This window comes from Pristiophorus japonicus, chromosome 6 (assembly GCF_044704955.1).
Source record: "Pristiophorus japonicus isolate sPriJap1 chromosome 6, sPriJap1.hap1, whole genome shotgun sequence".
Lineage (NCBI taxonomy): Eukaryota > Metazoa > Chordata > Chondrichthyes > Pristiophoridae > Pristiophorus > Pristiophorus japonicus.
Genome location: NC_091982.1, coordinates 81,457,857 through 81,480,684, shown reverse-complemented (window position 1 = coordinate 81,480,684; position 22,828 = coordinate 81,457,857). Strand labels below are relative to the sequence as shown.

General features: G+C 44.6%; 1 protein-coding gene across 6 annotated transcripts in view; it reads right to left on the bottom strand.

Annotated features, from left to right (window-relative positions):
* Positions 1-20,335, bottom strand: part of sytl4 (synaptotagmin-like 4) — a 118,437-nt gene extending 98,102 nt beyond the window's left edge. For 4 of the 6 annotated variants that reach the window (XM_070882999.1, XM_070883002.1, XM_070883004.1 and 1 more), the window contains exon 1: positions 20,243-20,335. The gene's annotated coding sequence lies outside the window, so the exon portion shown is untranslated. Of the gene's footprint in view, positions 1-17,708; positions 17,784-20,242 lie in introns of all 6 variants that reach the window. The other 2 variants (XM_070883000.1, XM_070883001.1) reach the window with 1 other exon arrangement.
* Positions 20,336-22,828: the final 2,493 nt, after the last annotated feature.

Genomic DNA, 22,828 nt, shown 5'->3' with positions numbered 1-22,828 from the left:
CCAGCCACTGAGGTCATTCTGCTGACGTCACCACAACAGCAGCAGACCTCGAGGTGCTCTGCTACAAGACGTCTTGGTCCCATTACTCGGAGTATGTGGGAAACGGGGAGTTACGACAAGGGGAGGTCAAGATGGGAGTGTGGAGGGCTGCATATTGTTATAAGAAAAAAATTGTTGAATGTTGATGTTGGGGATGGTGGGAGGGTGTTGTTATATTGTTGTGTTAAATATGTTGTTGGGGGTTGGGTGTTATATATGCTTCTTAAAAAAATTTAAAATTACGTGTTAAATTAGTAAACATTTTTATTTAAGTTTACAATTGTTGAGAAGTGTTTTCTAATAACGCAAGGTAAAACATCAGTATAACGGTTGGAAACAATGGTCATGGCCAGACCAGGCCAGGCAATGATGAAACGTAACGCAACTGTAACTGTCACCAACGTAACTTCACGGAAGCGTTCATTTAGGAGCTGCTGACGCAAGAGTTTTGCAGCTGCGTAACTACCATGGGGCTTTTCCAGTGTTGTGGGGGGCGGGGGGCATGGGTTCATCGCCAGGCTGTGTCCTCCCCGAGGTCCCCATCCTCCTCCTCGTCTGCTTCCCCTCTTTCCTGAGGTGGACCAGTGGTCCCATCTGGCAATTCTTGTCCTCTCCTGATAGCTAAGTTATGCAAATTGCAGCACACCACAATGAACTCAGTATCTGCTCAAGGTAGCATTGTAGGTTACCTCCAAAGTGGTCCAGGCATCTGAAGTGCTGCTTCAGAACTCCAATTCTATCTGGGGCTTACTCAGGGGAGTCATGAGCCAGCTGGCAAGGCCATATCCTTTATCTCCCAGCATCCAACCGTGACCTTGTGGCTGACTCTTAAACAGATCAGAGACAGTGTTCTCATGGAAGATGCTCCCTGGAAAATTTGCATTTACTGCCATGATTATTTGCTTGTGGTCGACAACAAGCTGCACATTCAGGGAGTGAAATCTCTTTCAGTTCCGAAAAACCTTTGCATCCTGTAAAGGTGCCAGCAGGGCGATGCTCCGAGTTCAGGTAGTTGTATGGCTTCCTCGTCCTCCTCCTACTCGTCATCCGCATCTTCCTCATCATTATTATCCGTCACTCTCACCACAGGTGGGTCTTCTACGACCATCTGCTGCTGCCTCATGGTGGCTAAGTTATGCAGCACACAACAGTGAACTGATTGACAATCTCAGGGGAGTATAGCAAGTAGCCTCTGGAATGGTCCAGGCATCGGAAATGCTGTTTCAAGATGCCAACTGTCCTCTCAGTGATGCTGCGCATCGCAATGTGAGACATGTTGTATTCCCGGTCAGCTTCCATCCAGGTTACGCATAGAGGAGTCATAAGCCAGGTGGTGAGGCCACACCCTTTGTCTTCTAGTAGCCAGCTCTGCCCTGCTGGCTGCTGCTGAAACATGGCACATATAATGCTGTCACATAGGATGAACGCATCATGAGTGTTCCCAGGGTATCTTGCATCAACTGACACGATGCGATGCATGTCGTCACACATGAGCTGCACATTAACGGAGTGGAAGCCTTTTCTGTTCCTGTATGTCTCAGAATCCTCCAAAGGTGCTCGCAAGGCGATATGGGTACAATCAATGCCACCCTGTACCTTTGGGAAGCCAGCAATCCTGGAGAAGCCCACAGCCCTGTCATTCATTGCTTGGGTGGTCATAGGGAACTTTATGTAGTCATTCCTCCGGGCATATAGTGCAGCAGTCACCTGCTGAATGCAGACATGTGTTGCATGTTGAGAAATGGTGCTTCTAGGTTGTAGGTCTGCTTTCACCAACTCACAGATCTCAGTTACAACTTCTTTGCGGAAACGTAGCCTGCTGACACAGTCTGCATCACTCAGGTGCAGGTATGAATGCCTGTCCCGATATACCCGACGTGGGTAAGGTCTCCTGCCCATCACCCTATGTGGTAGTTTTAACAACGCACATTGAACCAAGCTTCCAGCGTTAGCTCAAGACCGTTGTGGCACTCGTGGACCAGTCAGCGGCGTATGACACAGTATGGAAGCATACACTGCTTTTCAAGCTCGCCACCATTTTACCCTGTATAACAATGATTCATCATCTTAACTCCATACTTTGCAGCCGACGCTTCCGTGTGTACTCTGGCACCCAGAAGAGCAGATATAGGGCAATTAACAATGGAATCCTACAGGGTTCTGTCCTGGCCAGCATATTATTCAACTTTTACACCAGTGACCTGCTCGAAACACTGTCCCGCAAGTTCGTATACGCTGATGACATTGCCTTGGCCACGCAAAACATGAATCTGTCCATCACCGAGGAGACCCTGGCCAGTGAATTACAGAGGATGGAGGCCTACTTCCACCGATGGCGACTTCAGCAAAACCCCCAATGAACATCACCGCGACATGCCACCTCAACACGCATCAAGCAAACCAAGCTTTAAAAGTCTCCATTTGCGGCAGAGGTAAGTCACACTTAATCGCACCCCGTCAGAGACAGAATCTCTAGAATCTTGGGAAGAAACTAAAGAGTAGGGTCAACTTGACCCAGAAACTCGCTGGATCCACATAGGGAGCAGATGCTCAAACCCTCCGTACGGCAGCACTCGCCCTGGTGTACTCTACAGCGGAGTGCTGCTCTACGGCATTGCTATCAAGTCCGCATATCAAATCCGTTGATGTCCAGCTGAATTCTACTATGAGAATTCTCACCGGCACGCTTTTTTCGACACCAACACCTTGGCTGCTCGTGCTTGCAAACATTGCACCACCACACCTACGCCGCGAATATGCCGATCCAGGCCTACTTTTAACAACCTACCACTGATCCGTCTCAAATCTAAAAAGCCATTTTGGACCGTCGCCGAAGCCCTTTAGCGATCTCCCTTCAGCCTTGATGACCGATGGTGAAATGCTTGGAAGAACTGTGGCATAGAGAATGGATTCCTTATCGAGGACCCCACAGTACACCCTGAAGGATCAAACCTTCCTCGCAAACAGTGGACAACGATCAACCGCCTCAGAACCAGTCACAGTAGATGCTGCCACCCTCGCCAATGATGGAAGATTAAAGCATCCCCATCATATGACTGGAGCTCCTCATTGAGCACTGTCCTCAGAGGAAATTCACAAGCAGTCTACTAGATATCCACACTATTACACCGGAAGCTTTGGTCAGGATATCTGACTTAGATGTTGACAATTGATTTGATTTGCTACTACCATATGAAAGAAGAAGGGAAAGACACAAGAGAAAAACAGAAAATAATTATTTTTAATTTCAATTTAATTTAATTTTCCTCAGAGGGAATGAGACTCCACACTTGTAAAATACATTTTTCAGGGCCAGAGAGGCTGTTCAGCACTTACGACACCGTTAAACAAGCTCACTCACTCCTGAGTGTACAAGGCCTAACTTTTTCATTTGTCTTTAGAATGAGAATAGTGGGTAATTTAGCCTAAGTTCACACCATCACAGTGATCTCTGTGCAGATTCCATCTGGGAAGACTGCAACAGCGCACCTTGTGGACGAGCAGGGTTTCACTGGTAGCAACTTCCGGATTTCCCCGTTTAACTGCGCATGTGCAGATGCCAGAACTTGCTGTCAGTTTTACCCAGTAATAATGGTGGGCGCCGAAGGCCTCGCCATTACTGGTACGGCAGAATCCGTGCCAATGTCATTGTAAAACCAATGAATGTTGTGTTAGACCATGACCTAGGGTAATGCTACTTCAAAAAGTGATTCATAATCAACAGAAAAATGATGACCTTCAAAATGAACAAAAAGTAGAAAAAAATAGAAAATTAATAGGACCAAAGATATCAACACAGAAATACAAGACATAAGAAATATCGCTGCCACAACCCCACCCTGCTTATTGCAGGTTTTCCTGCAGAAGGGCTGCTGTACCAATGAGGTACAACCGGTTCCACCTCACATTCACAGAAACCAGTTTCCATACATTGTGTGAAAGTCACAGATTGCCCCACATTGCTTACATTTCCAATGACGCTCTGTTGCAATGTAGTTGAGTAAGATTTAAAGGCTTTGCCTCCCACATCCACTCCATAATCTTTAGACTTTTAATGCATGCACTGCAGAGCTATAAATCACATACAAATTCCCAAGAATTTCTGATCAACAAATGGGATTGCAATTGTTTAAAATACAATGTTTTTTTATAATCAGCTGTCGTAATAGAACTAGGTGTTATCCCGAGGGAGACACAGTTCTCTGGGACAATGGCACAAACCACGCCATTAGAAACCTCCTCTGGATGCATCAAACAGACAGTAAAAGGTAACAGATATCCAGCAGTGATTAAAGCATTAAGGTTGAAAGGTTCAGATATCATCATGGACTATAAAGCTCCGATATTTTCTAGCTAACCTCTGAACGCCGAGCCTTGAAATTACCTCTTATTTTGTTTTAATAATACAATGTTCATGGTTTTTTAAAATTCTTGAATGGATCCATTTTCTGACAATAACTCTCTTAGGGCTCAATTTTCCTCAATTTTTTTCGCATATTTCAAGAGTTACGCCCATTTTTTTGGCCCCGACTACTCCCCAAAAATAATTTGCAAGTTTTCCTGTTCTAATGTTAAAAATTGGCACCACGCAGCCTGAGCTTTAGCTTCGGGGGGGGGGGGGGGGGGGGGTGGAGCCTAATGTCTGTGCGGAAAAAACAATGCCCCCCACTCCCCCCTTATGCGCATGCGCGAAAAAATAGTTTTTTACGTGACTGCTATAGGCGTGCATGCCCTGTACACCTCCCAGTCTGCATTCGGCCATTTTTAAAAAGCCAGTTGTGTGTAAGAACTTTGAGTGCTGTGTGAGAACTTTAATTCTTAGTGGAAAAAAATCGGAGCTGCAATATGCAATGCGGCTCAAGGACCAGGAATTTCTCACAGGACGAAGTGGAGGCAATAGTTACTGTAATTGAGGCCAGAGCTGGACACCAGAGGTCACATAAAAGTTTCACCAAAAGCTGGAACCAACTTGCAGAAGATTACTGTGCAATGGTGACCACCCCGAGGTGTGGAGGCCAGTGCAAAAAGTGGCAGCAGGACCTTGGTCAAGTAGTTAGTGTAAGTAATATTTTCATTTTTCAATGGAATTGCAATTGTAAATGTGACCATCTGTTTTTGTCCCACCCAGCAGAAAGATACCCTCCCTAAAAAGATGTTTTCATTTTTGCAGAGGAAGGTGGCACGCAACAAAAGAGAAAGAACTCAAACAGGAGGAGGCCCGGCAAATCTGCACCCACTGACACACTCAGAAGACAGGGTCGCTGCTTTGATGGGTCCTGCCTGGGGAAAAGCAACCACCACTGCACAAGCTGGGCCCACACTCGAGGGAGAGGGTAAGTCCTGTAAATTCCACAGTCTGGCTTTGCTAAAGGTTAAGTACAGCACGGGCTAGCCATGCTTCAGTTCATGGGGATGTCTCCATCATCTACGCTTCGGTTGATGCAATGTGCTATCATTCATCGTGGTCCTTCAAATGAGCCTGCTGCCTGCACTGTGAGAGCCTACTCATGCCTCTCTTCCCGCTCCTCTGCTGCTAACCATTTGTCTGTTGTTATATTTTTGCAGAATTTCAGGTCAACCATGACGAGGCTGAAGCCAATGCAGAAGATTATTCAGATGGGGACAAGCCCGATGAGGAGAACATCTTCCAATCCCACCTTCGAGACCAAGAGCATGGAGGTAAGATGGATGAAGCCGCCACTGTTGTACTCACTCTGGAGGAGGTGCAGGTGCCGTCCATTGAGGTGTCAGCTCCTTTCTTGAGTGGTACGAGTGCTGGGACATTCCATGGTTTCACACTGTCCAAGGCTGGGGGTCCCAGTGGGGTGCAGCGAGCTACGCCCAGGGCCCCACCGTCCGAGGCTGCGGGCCTCAGTGGGATACAGCGAGGCACATCCAGGGTGAGGAGGGGAAGGAGAACGCGATAGTGCTCTCTTGAGGTGCAGGATCTAACAGATGTGATTCAGATGATGGCAATGAGTGCGAAGAGCATTGACCTCACAGGATCACTCCTGGATGCCATCAGTGGAGTGGGTGATGAGGTATCAGTACTGTTGGGAGAAGTAACAATACTCACACGAGAAATGGGAATACTGTCCGGGCACATGAAGGAGGGAATGTTGTAAGTAGTTGAGACAATGTTGGTGAACATGAGGGAGGGAATGTTGCAGGTAGCTAATACACTGTCAGGGTACATGAGGGAGGGAATGTTGGAGTTAGCTACTGCAATAAGGGAACACAGCCAGACCCCGTGGCCATTGACGGAATCAACTGCCACTCTCACTCCAACCTCTGAAGAGGCCCAAGCCGGGCCTTCCACATTACGACCTGTCCACGCATCCCCATCAAGAAGTGTGCATTACCCGAGATGCTCGAAAGAATAAGCTTGGTACCAACCTGAGAACCACTGCTCTACTACCTGCAGGTAGGGGTGGAGTAACCAAGACCAAGCGCAGCAGGTGATCTTAGAATAAGGTGGAGGAGAGATGGGTGCAGACTATCTTTGCTGTTGTTATTATTATTGTTGTTAATGTTGTAACTGTTCTCAAATTAAGTTTTTTGTAAGTGATGTAAATTTACAAGTTTAAAAGTTTGTAAGTGATCTTAACTGAAAACTTTAAAGTTTGATACAAAAATATTTTTATTAAAGTTAAGTAAAGTACAAACAAGTGTTAAACTTTTGAATAAAATATATTTTAAATTATAACTGAATCATTTCCATCATTTGTTCCATTAACACAACACAACATTACGGAACAGGTCCAAACAGTAAACATGCTCCATTTAGAATAGTTGCCGCTGAGCAAAGCATTCACAGATGAGCTGCTGGCGCAAAGCTCGAGATTATCATTAAAGGGGCACGATGGCCCACCCTCCTGCTCCAGGTTCAGGTCGTTGCATGGCTTCTTCGTCCTCCTGCTCGACATCTGCATATTCCTCCTCATCATCAGCCACTCTCACCGCTGGTGGGTCTTCTATTACCAGCTGCTGCTGCCTCATGATGACTAAGTTATGCAGCATGCAGCACACAACAGTGAACTGATCGACAGTCTCAGGGGAGTATTGCAAGTAGCCTCCGGAATGGTCCAGGTATCAGAAATGCTGTTTCAAGATGCCAATGGTCCTCTCTATTATGCTGCACGTCACAATGTGCGACATGTATTCCCGGTCAGCTTCCGTCCGGGTTACGCATAGGGGCGTCATGAGCCAGGTGGCGAGGCCGTACCCTTTGTCTCCCAGCAGCCAGCTCTGTCCTTCTGGCTGCTGCTGAAACATGGCAGATATAGCGCTCTCACATAGGATGAACGCATCATGGATAATCCCCGGGTATCTCGCATCCACTGACATGGAGGAGAGATGGGTACAGACTATCTTTGATGTCGTCACAGATGAGCTGCACCTTTGCGGAGTGGAAGCCTTTTCTGTTCCTGTACATCTCGGAATCCTCCAAAAGGTTCTCGCAAGGCGATGTGGGTACAATCAATGCAGCCCTGGGAAGCCAGCCATCCTGGAGAATGCCACAGCCCTGTCACGCATGCCTGGGCAGCCATGGGGAAATTTATGAAATCATTCCTCCAGGCATATAGTGCAGCAGTCACCTGCCAAATGTAGATATGGGTTGTATGTTGAGAAATGGCACACACACCCCCAGTTGTGGCCTGGAATGATCCAGATGCATAAAATGAAAGTGCAGCTGTAACCTTCACTTCAACTGACAAAGCAGTCCTCCTGACGCTTCTAGGTTGCAGGTCTGCTTTTACTAACTCTCAGATCTCGGTTACAACTTCTTTGCGGAAACGCATCCTTCTCACACAGTCTGCATCACTCAGAGGCAGGTCTGAACGCCTATCTCGATATACCAGACGTGGATAAGGCCTCCTTCCCATCATCCTACGTGCTCTGAGGTTCCTCATGCGATGATGTCTAATCAATCGTCTCCTCCGCAGCACCATCATGCAGAAGGCTTGCATGAGGTATGGCATTGTCAATATTGCCCCCATAATTAAATTGTAGCTTTGCAAGAAGCTCAAAACAGTAGGACAGAGGACTAAAACCTTCTTTCCCCTCTCTCTCTTCTCTTCCCCCCCCCCCGCCCCCCACCAAGGTCGACGCCTAGTATGGACCACACCCTGGTCTGTGCATACGTGCAATAGGCTTGCTTAGAACAGGAAGATAGGCATTCAATTAAGACACTTGGGGAAACAAAGTCTAATGCAATTCTTTAATTTTAGATTTTGTTTCAAAGTACCACCCCACCACCGATCGAACGTCTCCTCACCATGTTCGAGGTCGGCCGGCAGAATTGCTCTTCGCCTGGACATGGGCTTGGCCTCCGCCATCCCCCCATCTCCCTTCTTTTGAAGCTGCTGTATGTCTAAGGGTTCTCATCCCTTCAGTTCAGCTTCCACCACCCCTGCCTCCCCCCCCCAGGCTTCTTTTGTAGCCGAGCCCCAAGCCAGTGTCCAGGCGAGGGAGTGATCCTGCCAGCCGATGCTCCAACCCTCGAGCCCGGTGAGGTGGTGGTACTTTTAAAAAAATTAAAAATTAAAGAGTTGCATTAGACTTCCATTTTCTCCCTTTTGACTTTGAAACACTTAAGATTTATGATGCATATTCTTCGTCTTCTTGACTCCCTCCAAAACTTCGCCTAAAAACAAGGGTGTCTTTTCTGTGCCGAATTTTTAATATGCACTGCTTTTTCTTAACTCACCAGCAGGTTTATTTGGAAGTGGTCACATTCGCCGTCTAAGGAAAAATGCAAGTTGGCTAAACTTGCTTAAATGTGAAAAACCGGCGCAGACATCAGGTTACGCCCCGTGATGCAAAAAAATACTAATCTAAAAAAATCGTACCCAATTGAGTTTACGCTGACGCAGAAACTTTGGGGAAACTTGGATATTTTAAGATATGCCAAAAAAATCGGTGCAGATAACTGGGGAAAATTGAGTCTACAGCGTGGATTCTGACAGCCGGCCATTGTGTCATTGTACAATGATGCCCATACTTAAGGGTTAATGATTGTGACATAACGTTTATCAAGAAATAATTCACAGTAAATTAACGGGCAGAGTTTTGGAGGAGCTTGGTCAGGTCTCATCTAAAATACTATGTCCAGTTTTGGTCCCTTCACATGACATGTGATAAAGAGACCCTGGCAAAGGTTCAGAGGATGACCACTAGATTGCTAGGCTAAGACTGCTGGAAATTTTTACTCCACAAAAGTATAGACTTTGAGATTTGATTGAGGTCTTTAAAAGAATGAAGGCATTAGACACAGCCAATGTGGATAGGCTGCCGGAGTTAGATAGGTTAGGAAGGACCGAGGAGTCACAGGTATAAGCCTAAATTAATGAAATGAGACTAAAAGTCCAATTCTGGGCCAGCCTTGGACCTCCTGTTTGGGGCACACATTCTGCAATGCCAATTCTGAACACAAAAACAGGCACAGACAAATTTCTACCCCATGGAGAATAAGGTCCCAACTGAAATTAAATTTAAGCATTTATGTCTTGTCTCCAGTGTACCTTACTCAGATCGCTTAGGGAGGTACCTACATATGCTTGTCTTCGTTATTCTTTTTTGGCTTTTTTCTTGGCAGTCAGAATAGACACTGCATTATTATTATTTACTCCTGGCTGTTTCTGCAAGTTGGCTAAAATTTACATTACAGGCTGGCGAATATTTGCACCTCAAGACATGGCAGAGACAGGTAGGCCTTGTTCTGTGTGGTTTCATTGCCATTGCACTTGGATGGAAACCTAACAATACTGGCTTGATTATGTTAAAATGTTGTGCCATTCAGTGACCCACAGCAGGTGTACTCGACGGCATTCTCTGTGTTAAGATTGTGAATGGCAATTGATCTAATATAGTTAGGATGGATACAGTTTTTCAATGTTCACTATTCTTTTGGTTCAGTATAGCTTCAAAAGATTTTGAATGATATATCTATGCCAGACTTTATGCCAGCGGGCAGTCAGTCTGATGCTAGCAGGGAACCTGAGCTATCTTCTTCTTCGGCGGTCCCTCGAATCAAGAATGGCTTGCTTTCATGCCAAAAAGGGATGAGTTCAATGAGTTCATGGGTGTTTCAATGAAGGACCTAATATTCCAGGTCCCGAACTGCACGTTAAAGGGTGGAAAATGCCAATGCGTGGATTTTTTTTTAAAACATGTGGTGGCAGTTGCACACCAGCCACCACACGGGCTTGACAGAACTTGGTCTTGGTCCAGTAGCAAGGGTTAACCAAGATGACTGGAGATCAGCTCTGCTGCATGGACCTAGTGCGCACACATATCGCAGTGTGGGCTGGTTATACTGAGCTATATCGGAGTATGTGCTCGATATACTGAGCTATATCGGAGTATGTGCTAGATATACTGAGCTATATCGGAGTATGTGCTAGACATACCGAGCTATATTGGAGTATGTGCTAGCTTTTTGTCATTTAAACGACCAATATTTCAAGGATCAATGTTATCCTAAGAGGTACGGCAGGAGAAGGGTCTTGGTTGTTTTGATGCTACTGAGGCGTACGAAAGCATGGGCTTTACGCTAAACATCAGCAAGACAAAGGTCCTCCACCAGCCTGTCCTTACTGCACAGCACTGTCCACCAGTCATCAAAATCCACAGCGCGGCCCTCGACATCGTGGACCACTTCCCATATCTCGGGAGGCTCTTATCAACAAGAGCAGGCATTGACAACGAGATTCAACAGCGCCTCCAGTGCGCCAGTGCAGCCTTCGGCTGCCTGAGGAAAAAAGTGTTTGAAGACCAGGCCCACAAAACTGCCACCAAGCTCGTGGTCTTCAGGGCTGTAGTAATTCCCGCCCTTCTGTATGGCTCAGAAACAGTAGACACCTCAAGTCGCTGGAGAAATACCACCAACGATGTCTCCGCAAGATCCTACAAATCCCCTGGGAGGACATTCGCACCAATATTAGCGTCCTTGACCAGGCCAACATCCCCAGCATCGAAGCACTGACCACACTTGATCAGCTCCGCTGGGCAGGCCACATAGTTCGCAAGCCAGACACGCCAAATGCCAAAGCAAGCGCTCTACTTGGAACTCCTTCATGACAATCCAGCCAAAGGTGGGCAGCGGAAACGTTACAAGGACACCCTCAAAGCCTCCCTGATAAAGTGCCACATCCCCACCGACACCTGGGAGACCCTGGCCAAAGATCGCCCTAAGTGGAGAAAGCGCATCCAGGAGGGCGCTGAGCACCTCGAGTCTCGTCGCCGAGAGCGTGCAGAAATCAAGCGCAGACAGCGGAAAGAGCGTGTGGCAAACCTGTCTCACCCACCCCTTCCCTCAACGACTATTTGCCCCACCTGTAACAGAGACCGTGGTTCTCGTATTGGATTATACAGACTCCTAAAGAACTCATGTTAAGAGTGAAAGCAAGTCTTCCTCGATTCCGAGGGACTGCCTATGATGATGATGATGCTTCAAGAAGGATAGTAAGTATGCAAATTACTGTAACTATACTGTTTGCACAAGCACTCTTCATTCAGCAGTTTAATGTTAAATAAATTGTCGGTTGATTCATAGGCTGAGCCTTGGTCAGATAAAATGTCTATGTATATACATCTGCCTACCAAAGGTGAGGTGATCACATGACAGCTGAAATATAGTGGCAAGGGTACTTTGATCAATCCCAGGATTTTGCTACATTTATCTTGATATTGGTCACATAAAGACACATTCTGGTTCATATGGGACACAAGTTCCACTTACTGGAGTGGTTATTGAAATGAAACTCAAGTAGTATATCCAGCGTAAAAACCAAAAATGTACCAATGTGTACAGTGCCTCTCAGCTCTTCTATCATGGAGATATCTGTACCCTAAGAGTCTTCCAGTTATCTCACGTTTCTGCTTTGAAATTGCTGCTCAGAAGAAACGTGGCAGCAGGTGTTTTCCGCAATATTCCACCCCCTTTGCAGTGAAGAAGGAATTTTGAGGGTGGTGGTCGTGTGGCGGCGGGGATCAGAATGCTCTTTAGTGGCCAACATCAGTTAATGCTTGTTTTTTTACCATCGCATTTAGCTATTGTATTGGTCACATTGCTTCCCAACTAAAGAAATGGATCATTTAGATCACTTCAGGATAACATGTCTGACAGGAAAGCTGTGTAGGATACATTTATGTACTATCACATTATATGCTGATCACATGAGAATTTTGTGATTAGCCAACAGTTGCAATGTCACCACTTCGAATCTAGAACTGTGAACACATCTTGTAATTTCATAGCAGCCTGGACCAGTACTGGCAAAAGTAACAGTTGTGGAAATAGAGCAAATTTCTCAGTTAAAATCATATAATTGTAAACGGAACAGTACCAAGAGTGATTAGAGACAGTAAGCTAAGGGTTGAAACTACAATTAGCATTGTTTTCAGAACACTTAAGGTGCTTGTATGAAATTCCCATTCTGCTATTTTATTGCAGGCATTTGCCAGCTTTTACAAACAAGTCATCATGAAAACAGCCCATTTGGTCCAACTACTATAGGCCAGCATTTACCCTCCACACGAGCAAATAGTCCTAATCATGTTTAACCACCCTGTTCCCATATTCCTTTATCCCATTTTCCTTCATCCACCTCGCCAATCTAATCTTAAATGTTGACACAGTTTCTGCCTCAACCATTAACCCTGGAAGTGAATTCCACAGCCTCATAACTCCCCATGTAAAGAAGTTTCTCTTGTTCTCTATTCTAAATGTCATACATTTAGTCTTGCATCTGATCCTTTATTCATGGCCCCTCAACAACTGGAACCGGTCCACTTCCACCTACCCTGCCCCAACATTTACTTTAAATCACACTTTATTCAAATCATGACATTTAAAAGTGTGTTATAGACGGGGAGTGATCACAACACATAGCTTGCAGGAACATCTGTGTAGAATCATAGGGCCCAAGTTTCCACATGATTTGCGCCTGATTTTTAGGAGCAACTGGTGGAGAACGGACTATCTTAGAAAACGCAATTCTCCACATTTTTTTTTCTGCAGTTCTAGTCAGGTAGAACAGTTCTACTTCGGAACAGAATTTTTTCTTCAAAAGGGGGCGTGTCCGGCCACTGACGCCTGATTTGAAAGTTTCCACAGTGAAAACGTACTCCAAACTAAAGTAGAATGGAGCAAGTGAAGATTTTTGTAGAACTGAAAAAACCTGTTCTACACATTAAAAAATCAGGCGCAGGTTACAAATTAGGCGTCCAGAACAAGGTGGGGTGGGGGAAGGGAAGTCATTAAATTTTATAATAAATCCTTATTTATACTTATACAAATATTATACAAATAAATCCAACCTGAATAAACATTTATAAGCAAAGAAAAGATTAAATAAACCATCTTCCTACCTGTGTGAAAGTGCTTCAGGCAGGCCTTTCGGGACCGAAGGCTGAACGGGCCGGCCCGAGACTTCGGGCAGGGCCCGTCCCCAGCACCAGATTTACAGGTAGGTGGCGTTGGGTTGGGTCGGGTCGGGGAGGGGAGGTTCGGTTCGGGTCGGGGGGGGAGAGAGAGAGAGGGAGAGAGAGGGGGGGGGGGGAGGGAGAGAGAGAGAGAGAGAGGGGGGGGGAGGGAGAGAGAGGGGGGGGAGGAGGGGGAGGTCAGGTCGGATCCAGTCCGGGAGCAGGAGTCCGGTCGGGTCCAGTGGGGGCGGGGTCGGGTCGGGGGGGGGGCGGGAGCGCGGGTCGGGTCGGGTCCAGTCGTGGAGTCGGGGAGCGGGAACAGGAGCGCGGGTCGAGTCGGGTCAGTTCGGGGGGGGGGGGGGGGCGCGGGTGTCGGGTCTGGTCCGGAGGCGGGGGGGGGGGGGGCGGGGAGTGAGTGTCGGGTCTGGTCCGGAGGCAGTGGGGGGGGAGGGGAGCGAGTGTCGGGTCTGGTCGGGGGGGGAAGAGCAGGAGCTGGCCGTGGGAGGAGCCTTATTCACGCAGCCCCAGTGAGGCCATTCAGCCAGGGCTAGGGGCTGCGTGCTTCGGGCCCCTCCCACACAGTTCGGCGCCTGGAGCTACTGCACTTGCGTGCCCACTGTAGCGCGCATGTGCAGAGGTCCCGGCACTGTTTTCAGCGCAGGGACTTGGCTCCGCCCCCCACAGCTCGTGCTGGCTGCGCCGAGGGCCAGAGGACCTGCAAGTAGGTGGAGAATACCGAGGATTTTTTTAGGCGCACTTTGTGGCGCGAAAAAGGGGCGTCCAGGTCGGGACTCTAGGCGCGTGTGGAAACTTGGGCCCATAGAATGTTACACCACAGAAATAAGCCATTCAGCCCATTAAGCCTGCACCAAATTTATACTCTGCACTACCCATCTAGTCTCATCCTAATACAAAAGCAAATTTCTGTGGATGCTGTAAATCTGAAATAAAAACATAAAATACTAGAAATACTCAGCAGGTCAGGCAGCATCTGTGGAGAGACAGAGTTAACATTTCAGGTTCTAACAAAAAGGTCACCAACCTGAAACGTTAACTCTGTTTCTCGCTCCATAGATGCTGCCTGACCTGCTGAGTATTTCCTGCATTTTCTGTTTTTATTTTAGTCTCATCCTAATTTGCTCACTTCCTGTATCCTTTAATGCTCCTCATTTACAAGCAACAATCTAATTTCCCTTTCAAAGTACTTATGGACTTTGTTTCAACAATGGTTTGTGACAGAGACTTCCATATTGTAACCACCTATGTGCAAAAAGTGTATTACTCATTTCCCCTTTAATTCATTGTGATTTTCTTAAATGTGTGCTCTCTCTTTGCCATCTCACTGACCAATGGAAAGGAAGAATAAACTTGCATTTATATAGCACATTTTATGAATTCAGAACATCCCAAAGTCCTTCACAGCCAATTAAGCACTTTTAAAGTGTACTCACTGTTGCAATATAGGAAAACATGGCAGCCGGTTTGTGCACAGCAAGGTCCCACAAACAGCAATGAGATAAATGACCAGATATTTTTTTTTAGTGGTCTTGGTTGAGGGATAAATATTGGCCAGGACACCAGGAGATCTACCCTACTCTTCTATACTATAGTAATATAGGTTCTTTTATATACACCTAAGAGGGCAGATAGGGCCTCAGTTTAATGTCTCATCCAAAAGATGGCAACTCCAACAGTGCAGCAGGGGGTAAACTCTGTTCCTTCCCCCAGCAATGGATGATGAAATGGGTCAAAGTCTCCTTCTTTCCCACCACAGTGGCTGACTCAATTGGTGAAACTCTGCTTTTTCCCCCGGGTGTGAGAGGTAACGCTTTGCCTTTGAATCAGAATGTTGTGTGTTAAAGCCCCGTAGCAGAGACTTGAGCACGTACTCTAAACTGGCATTTCAGTCTGGTACTGAGACAATTACTATCATGACCTCTCATAATCTTAAAAACCTGTATGAGGTCAATCCCCCCCACCCCCAACTTTCTCAGCTCTAGTGAAAAAAAACCCTAACTTCCCAAGTCTCTTTCAGAACGGTAGCCCAGGAAAGAGCAAGAAGTTATAATCTCAGGATTTAAGTGATAATTTTAAATTGTATAATTTTCATGCACATGGTTTGTGATGTGACCTGAACCTCACATTGATATTACAACCTTGTAACTGACTCGCAAGAATCCAAATATCTATGGTTTAGAATTCTGGCTGAACTTAGACAAGGTCACTCTGGTAGTTGGGATCAGATAGTTCCAAGCTTAAAAAACACAGCGAAACTGTTAGTGATAACACCCCAGCGTAGTGTTTGCACAGACTGTTAGGCGGGTGGCGGCAGATCAATGTTTCTCACTTGTGCGTTTTAGAATTGTTGTTTAGATATGTTTATCCAAGCGGTGGAGATTTTTGTATCCCAACCAGCAGGATTACCCAAGGTTAATTCCAAATGATGGCCGATTTAAACCACATAACAAATTTGTCGCTCAGAACATTACTTGAAAAGAGTCACAATGAGCAGAATAATCTTTTAGAAAGTAATTCAGGAGAGTGAAAACTTGCCAAGAGATTAAGAAAGTGGTTACTCTTGCTGCTGTATACCTGTACAATACTTTCCGAGAATGTATTATTAACCAACAGGAGTTAGGAAAAGTGCAGAAGGAAATAGAAATTGATCATTCATTTAAAGTTTCCAGTCAATGTGAAGTTATCAAAAAACTGAATCATATACTAGGTTATATTTTGAGAGCACTTGATATAAATAAGGGCAGTGATTTGAAATGACACATTCTGCAATAAATCCCCTGAATTTCTACACCGAGCACACACAATACGACTTGTTACCCAAGTACTGCAATAAAGTCTAGAGGCAGTGAATATGGCGGTTTCTGGGTGGATATTAGTGATAACAAATCAATAACCTTAACTATAAAATTCAAAAGTAGTTTCTCTAACCGTACACATTACAAATGTGCCATTCCTAATGAACTATGTACGCGGTTTTGGAGATAGTTTGTAGAAGATTTACATGGATGATTCTGGGTTTTATAACTCTAAGTAATGAGGAGAGGCTCATAGAGCTGATCTGGTTTCACTGGAAAAATGATTCAGAGAACACCTCATAACTTTGAAATGCTCAGAAGCCATAGATGTTGTAATTATAAGCTGACTATATTGAGTCAGAAAACTGGAGGTCACAGCTTAAAAAACAACTAAAAGCCTCAAGTAAGGCAAGAGAATAAAAGCTTCCCTCCCCATACAGAATAGTAGGTATGCGGAACAGACTCCCCTGACAAGGCCTTGAGGCTGAAGCGATTAACTTCTCTGAAATGGAGTTGGATAAATATTTGGTTGTAAACAGGATTTATAGTTAAAGGGATAGTTAAAGGAATGACAGAGTTGATCAAATATTTAATGGGACCTGACTTTAAAGAAAGCTTCCAAAATGTCTGGAAAAATGCGAGCAGAAGACTCATGCAAAATGCAAAGTTATTAAGCTGCGATTCTTTTCTTTGGAAAAGAGAAGACTAAGAAGAGACCTGATGGAGATCTTCAAAATTATGAATGGACTCGATAGGATGGATGTAAAGAAACTGTTTCCACTTGTGGGTGAGACTAGAACTGGGAAGCATATGGAATGTGCAACTCGGTGTCACATAGAGTGGCTGAAGCAAAACGCATTGATAAATTAAAGGGGAGGCTTTCTGCATACATGAGGGAGCAGAAAATATAGGGATATGGCAGCAGAGTGGGAAGAAGTAATTCAGAGTGGGAGGAGGCTTGTGAATGGTCTGTATTCTGTAGATTCTACGTAATTGGATGTAATCATCAGCGTCAATCAGTTTATCTGATTATAACAAACTGGCCCTGAAGTTGCAGTCCGAGGCTTCCCGTGGGAAATTGCCTCCGATCCGCAAATAAAATGCCCATGTACCCAGTGGGCCAGGAGTTATGGTGATTTGCGGTCCTGAGGCTCTCCGGGTACCTGCGGGAAGAGACCCACTTATCTCAGGGGCGCACGGGGTTCACAAGTGCCCCTGGGATCACGTGGGCCAGCCCAATGAATGACAAAAGGAAATCCCCATTCATGCTTATAGGGATTGTATATGTATGGAAATCCCGTAAGTATGAATGGGAATACCCCCAAAAACACTACATATCTAAAATTAATTAAAATAACATTTAATTAAATACTTAAAAATTAAATTGAAAGAAATTATATGTTTTAAAGCGGCTAAAAATAAATTTACCTTATTTCACAGGCATTCGCTGGGCAGAAGTTGGGCCCTGCCCGCGGAGGTCCTTTTCCCGGGGATGCGGTGGATCTGTCAAAGAAGATTCTTGACAGATTGCAAGTTGCGGATTTTCTGCGCATGCGCAACGCAAGCCTAAACCCAGAACTTGCGTTGTCCCTATGGGCGTGTGCGCACCTCATAGGGGCCGCAAATTATGGCCCATTACGTTTTTAAATCTCCAACTTCTGAAGCCATTTCTGACTTTTAAAATGAGTGAGGTCATAATTTTGTATGCTTTTTTCACTTATGGTCTGACTCTTCTTCAGGCTGTGCCAGGCATGGAATACATCATTTATTTTCTTCCATATCTGTCACTCCAACTGATCCAGAGGAGACGGGGCCACCTGGGTTCGGGTTATATTATTGCTATTAATAAATTCTCAACAGAGGGTATAGGAACAGAGTGTTTGAGAAGTACAGATAAAGAGGTCTTCAAACTTGAGAGTGCAGGCAGAAAAGGCCATGAGAGAAAATTAGATTCTGGGTTTTAATTCTTAGGGATATTGTAAATAAAAGCAAGGCAGTGATGTAGAATTTGTACAAGACAGTGGTTAGGCCACAGTTGGGTTACAGGCATGTAGTTCTGGCACCTTATTACACAAAAGCTATTAGAGCCATGGAAAGGGTGTGGCAAATATTCATTAGAATGATACAGGAATGAGATATTAGAGTTATGAAAAAAGACTTGAAAAATTATTTATTTCTCACTGGAACAGAAAAGATTAAGAGAGGGTGTAACAGATGTTTTCAAAATAAGGTTATGAGATGGTAAATATTAAAAGATTGTTTCCATTCGGTGAATTGGTAACAAGGGGACAGACTCAAGATTATTGCTGGAACAATGAAGGGGGAAGTTAATGGATGCACAAATATTTTACCTCAAGTAGCTATAGAAAAGGAAGATACAAAAGGATATGGGGAAAAGTAGATTAGAGTAGGTAACTTCAATTGAAAAGTTAATACTGGCACAGGCCTGATGGGCCAAATGGTCTCCTAATTTCTATGGTTTACCTCTGAAACTCATCTTGGACTGAGGAGATGTCGTTCCTTTGTGCCAGATGTAAGGGTCCATGTGAAATGATTTAAAATAGTCTTAATCCAATTTTTAGCAGGCAGGGGTCCACAGCACAAACCCTGCCCAGAGAGGCAGCAGGATAGTTAGCACGATAAAGGTTACTTTTCTGAGGTGGGAGTTAGGACACATTGGATGGGTCAGTGAAAAGGGAACCTCCATCTAACCAATGTTAAACTAGATGACGATTGGTTAACTCCTCCAGTCTTCAGGTCTTTAAAACCCAAGCTGGGCATCATCTAATCAGCTGTTCCTGGTTTACCTGGTTATCTCTTCTATTCTTTTGGACCAAATCTATGGCCTTGGCCTTTCACCCGAGTTTCTTCATTCAAATGTTCAATTTCCTACACCTCGTGGTTCAACAGGATACAACATAACCACTCTAAATACTTCATTCTAAAAAAATCAGTTTAAAAAAAAGCTGTAAATATGAATTTCTTTCATCTCATTTGGAATATTTAAGTAGGATCTGAAATATATATTTTTTATATTTTTACAATGAGTGCAAAGGTAGTGCCATCCTTGAATTCCAAATCCCTTCACAATAATTAGCAGCAATTCTTCCCCCTGAAATGTTCATAAGCCTTTTACATGCTTTCATATACTCTTCTAACACAGTTGTACACAAGTCTTTATGTTCCATTCATAATAGACAGGCAGCCTTCTCCTTATGGAAGTTATTTTTTCCATTTAACTCGTACTCGCCATGTTTCCAGACAATGTCAGTGGCGTGGCATGATGCCCCATGTTTATGTTTTCCATGTTCGATGCCAAAAAAGTCATTATTTGCCAATTGGAACCGATTTAACTTAAAAGAATAATTTTGATTTTTAATCAGTGAAACTACTGATTTTTCTTGAACGTAATGTGAAAGTTGCAGACATAAGAGTGGATAATCTGAGTGCCGAGATTGCGAGGCTAGCTGCACGTACCCCGGACCGGCCTGCAGCACAGAGCTGGGCTCCCACTGAACTTGTGGGCAGGGTGTAAATTCCTGGACAGTGCACATTGCTACATCCTTAAAAACACCCAGCCATCGAGTTTCCCATTGTTGCACACTGTCCTTTTATGTCTGCATCTGCGTGACTGCCGCTCTGCCAATTATTTATAAACAGGATATTCTGACACCGAAAACGCCTTTTCCTTCTTATCTGAATTAAATAAATCGAATCTGAATTACATAAATCCACAACCCGGATTGCCTTCTCACTGTTGCCCGTTTCTAGTTGAAACGATTCTGCGGGACATTTCAGCCCTTGTTTCGTTGAAAAATCAAACTTTGTTTAACTTGAAGAAGTTTGGAAACTACTTCAGTTGTTTCATCACACCCTGAAGCAGGTATATGTGGGACAGGATCTTACCCATAAAACACGCAAACACTGCAATATTAGTTACTTTAAAAAAAAAATTCACTTACTTTGGAATACAGGACACAACTAAAACCCCCTCCGAAGGATTTGTTTTTTCTAATCCTTTCGCTCGGATTTCTGGCTTCTTTCTTCCGCTGGTTCCGGAAGCGAAACTTTTGAAAACGTTTCTGCTGGAGGCAGAGCAAAGTGATCCCGCCACCTATGGGCGGAACTGGCTCAAAATCCCGATCCTCCTATTGACTCCAGGCCATTCTTTGCACAGTCCCCATCGCGCCCTCCTCTCTGGGAAATGGCTGAGCCTGAGATTTGATGCTGCAATCTGTGCAGTTAGCTGGCCTCACAGAGAGCAGTGGTAGGTCGGTGCACTGCCAGTTCTCACTGCTGAGCAAGAATGCCCGTGGGATGTGATGCGTCTCCCCCCGCCCAGTTGAATAGCCTGCTGACATACATGAACAGTAGGTAAGGTATCAGAGTGTGACCAGCACTCGTGATACGGTACCGTAACAAAAAGTGAACACTGAAAGTGGAAAGGGAAGAATTGGATGAGCAGAAGAAAATCAGAACATTGCCACCTGTGGGAGAAAGTGCATCTTGCAATGCAAGCCAGGCGTGAAAAAGTGAACGTAGATTTTGAAAATGGCATCTCTGAAACTAGTTGTCAATTGATGTTCTACAGTTAACCTGACATTGATCAATCTTTTACACTATACAGCACAGAAACAGACCACTCGGCCCGTGCTGGTGTTTATACTCCACACGAGTCTCCTGCCATTCCATCTACCTCATCTTCAGTCTTACAGCACATCTTTCTATTCCATTTTCTCTCATGTACTCTTCTAGTTTCGTTTTGAAACTAAGCTATTTGCCTCAAACACTTTCTCTGGTAGCGAGTTCCACATTCTAACCACTTGGAGTAAAGAGATGTCTCCTTATTTCCTTTTTGGATTTATTAGTAACTATATGGCCCCTAGTTTTGGATTCTCCCACAAGTGGAAAATTCTCTGAGCTACTCTGTCCAACCCATTCATAATTTAAAGACCTCTATCGGGTCACCTCTACGTCTTGTCCTTTCTAAAGAAAAAAAGCCCCAACTTGTTCAATCTTTCCCGATACCTGTAATCTCTCATTTTTGGTACCATCCTTGCAAATCTTGTTTTACACTTTCTCCAGTGCTTCTGTTCTTTTTGTCATATGGAGACCAGAACTGTGCCGAGTACTCGAAGTGCGGCCTGACCAGGGTCCTAGACAAGCTTAACATAACTTCACTACTTTTGAATTCTATACCGCTAGAAATAAATCCCAGTACTTTGTTAGCATTTTAATTGCTTTAGTGACCTGCAATGCTGCTTTTAATGATTTGTTCACCTTGTTTTCTAAGGTGTGGGTGATGCTTCTGTTTTTCATACCTCACATTTATCTATTGTTAAAGTTCATTTGTCACTTAACTGCCCAGTCTGCAAGTTTTCTAATGTCTTCTTGTATTATGCTACATTCTTCCTCAGTGTTAGCTATACCCACGAGTTTGGTATTATTGTATTATCATTTTATTGATTGGTCATCTTTATTCTACTGAGCATTACTGATATTTAGCAATCCTTTTCTAATGTAACATGTTATAGTGTACAAACATCAAAAGTTGTTGCTGGAACCATTCGCATTTCAACAAATTTGGTGTCTGCATTGCCAATGATGCTCTTCACCACTACATGTGTCTCAAATTCGGTAACTCTTGTCCAATGCACCCAGCTTTTCTTGCACAGGGCTAGGAGTGTGGGCTCCTGTGGTACTGAGATGCAGGGGTTGATCCAGCCCATTACCCAACTTATGAATGAAGCCAAGGAAGAGTAGCAACAATGACATAGTGGGAAGAAGTTCTGAAGCACATTGATAGGGAAGTACTTGTCAGAAAGGAGGGATGCTTGAGTAAAATACATGATTTTCAGAGGTATGGGGATAATCTTGGAGACTCAGAATAGGTAGGAAGATCTTGTAAAAAGAGAATGTGCAGCATCTTAAAGGCATGGAGCAGATGAGATGGGTGGGGGCACTTGTTCTGTCAATGCTTTGAAAATCCATAAGACCTTAGGAACAGTAGGCCATTTTCACATTGCTGATAAGTAACATATCATACAAAGTGTAGTATGTCATTAAACAAAGGTAATTTATAACATTGTGACAGAATTTTCTATTCCTTTCCTGTTTTCTATGCATATGTATGAGAGCAAGTCTGGGCTGACTAGAGTCAGCGTTTGTTTCTTAAAGTTGAACTAAAGTTTTGGCAATCTTGGCTGATTGCATCAATAAAGCAAGGGCGTAGAGTTCAAAGGAGATTAGGGAGCAGTAGGCAGCCTCACGGCTGCAACTCCGACTCGCAGAGATGTAAAAAAAGAAAATCCAGCAAACAGAAGGACATGCAGTGGAGCCACGAACAATCTCTGAGTGCGTGAGACACACAGTGAGAAAGGGGAGGAGACACAGCCATGGAGCAAGAGAGTGACAGATGCAAAGGACCAAGAGTAAGAATGAATCGTCACATCCCAGCATTCAGGATTAGAAACAGCATTAGAATGGTGACAGATAATGACAGCCATTCTCAAAGTTTAACAAATTTTGCTCACTTTAATAGGTTTAAA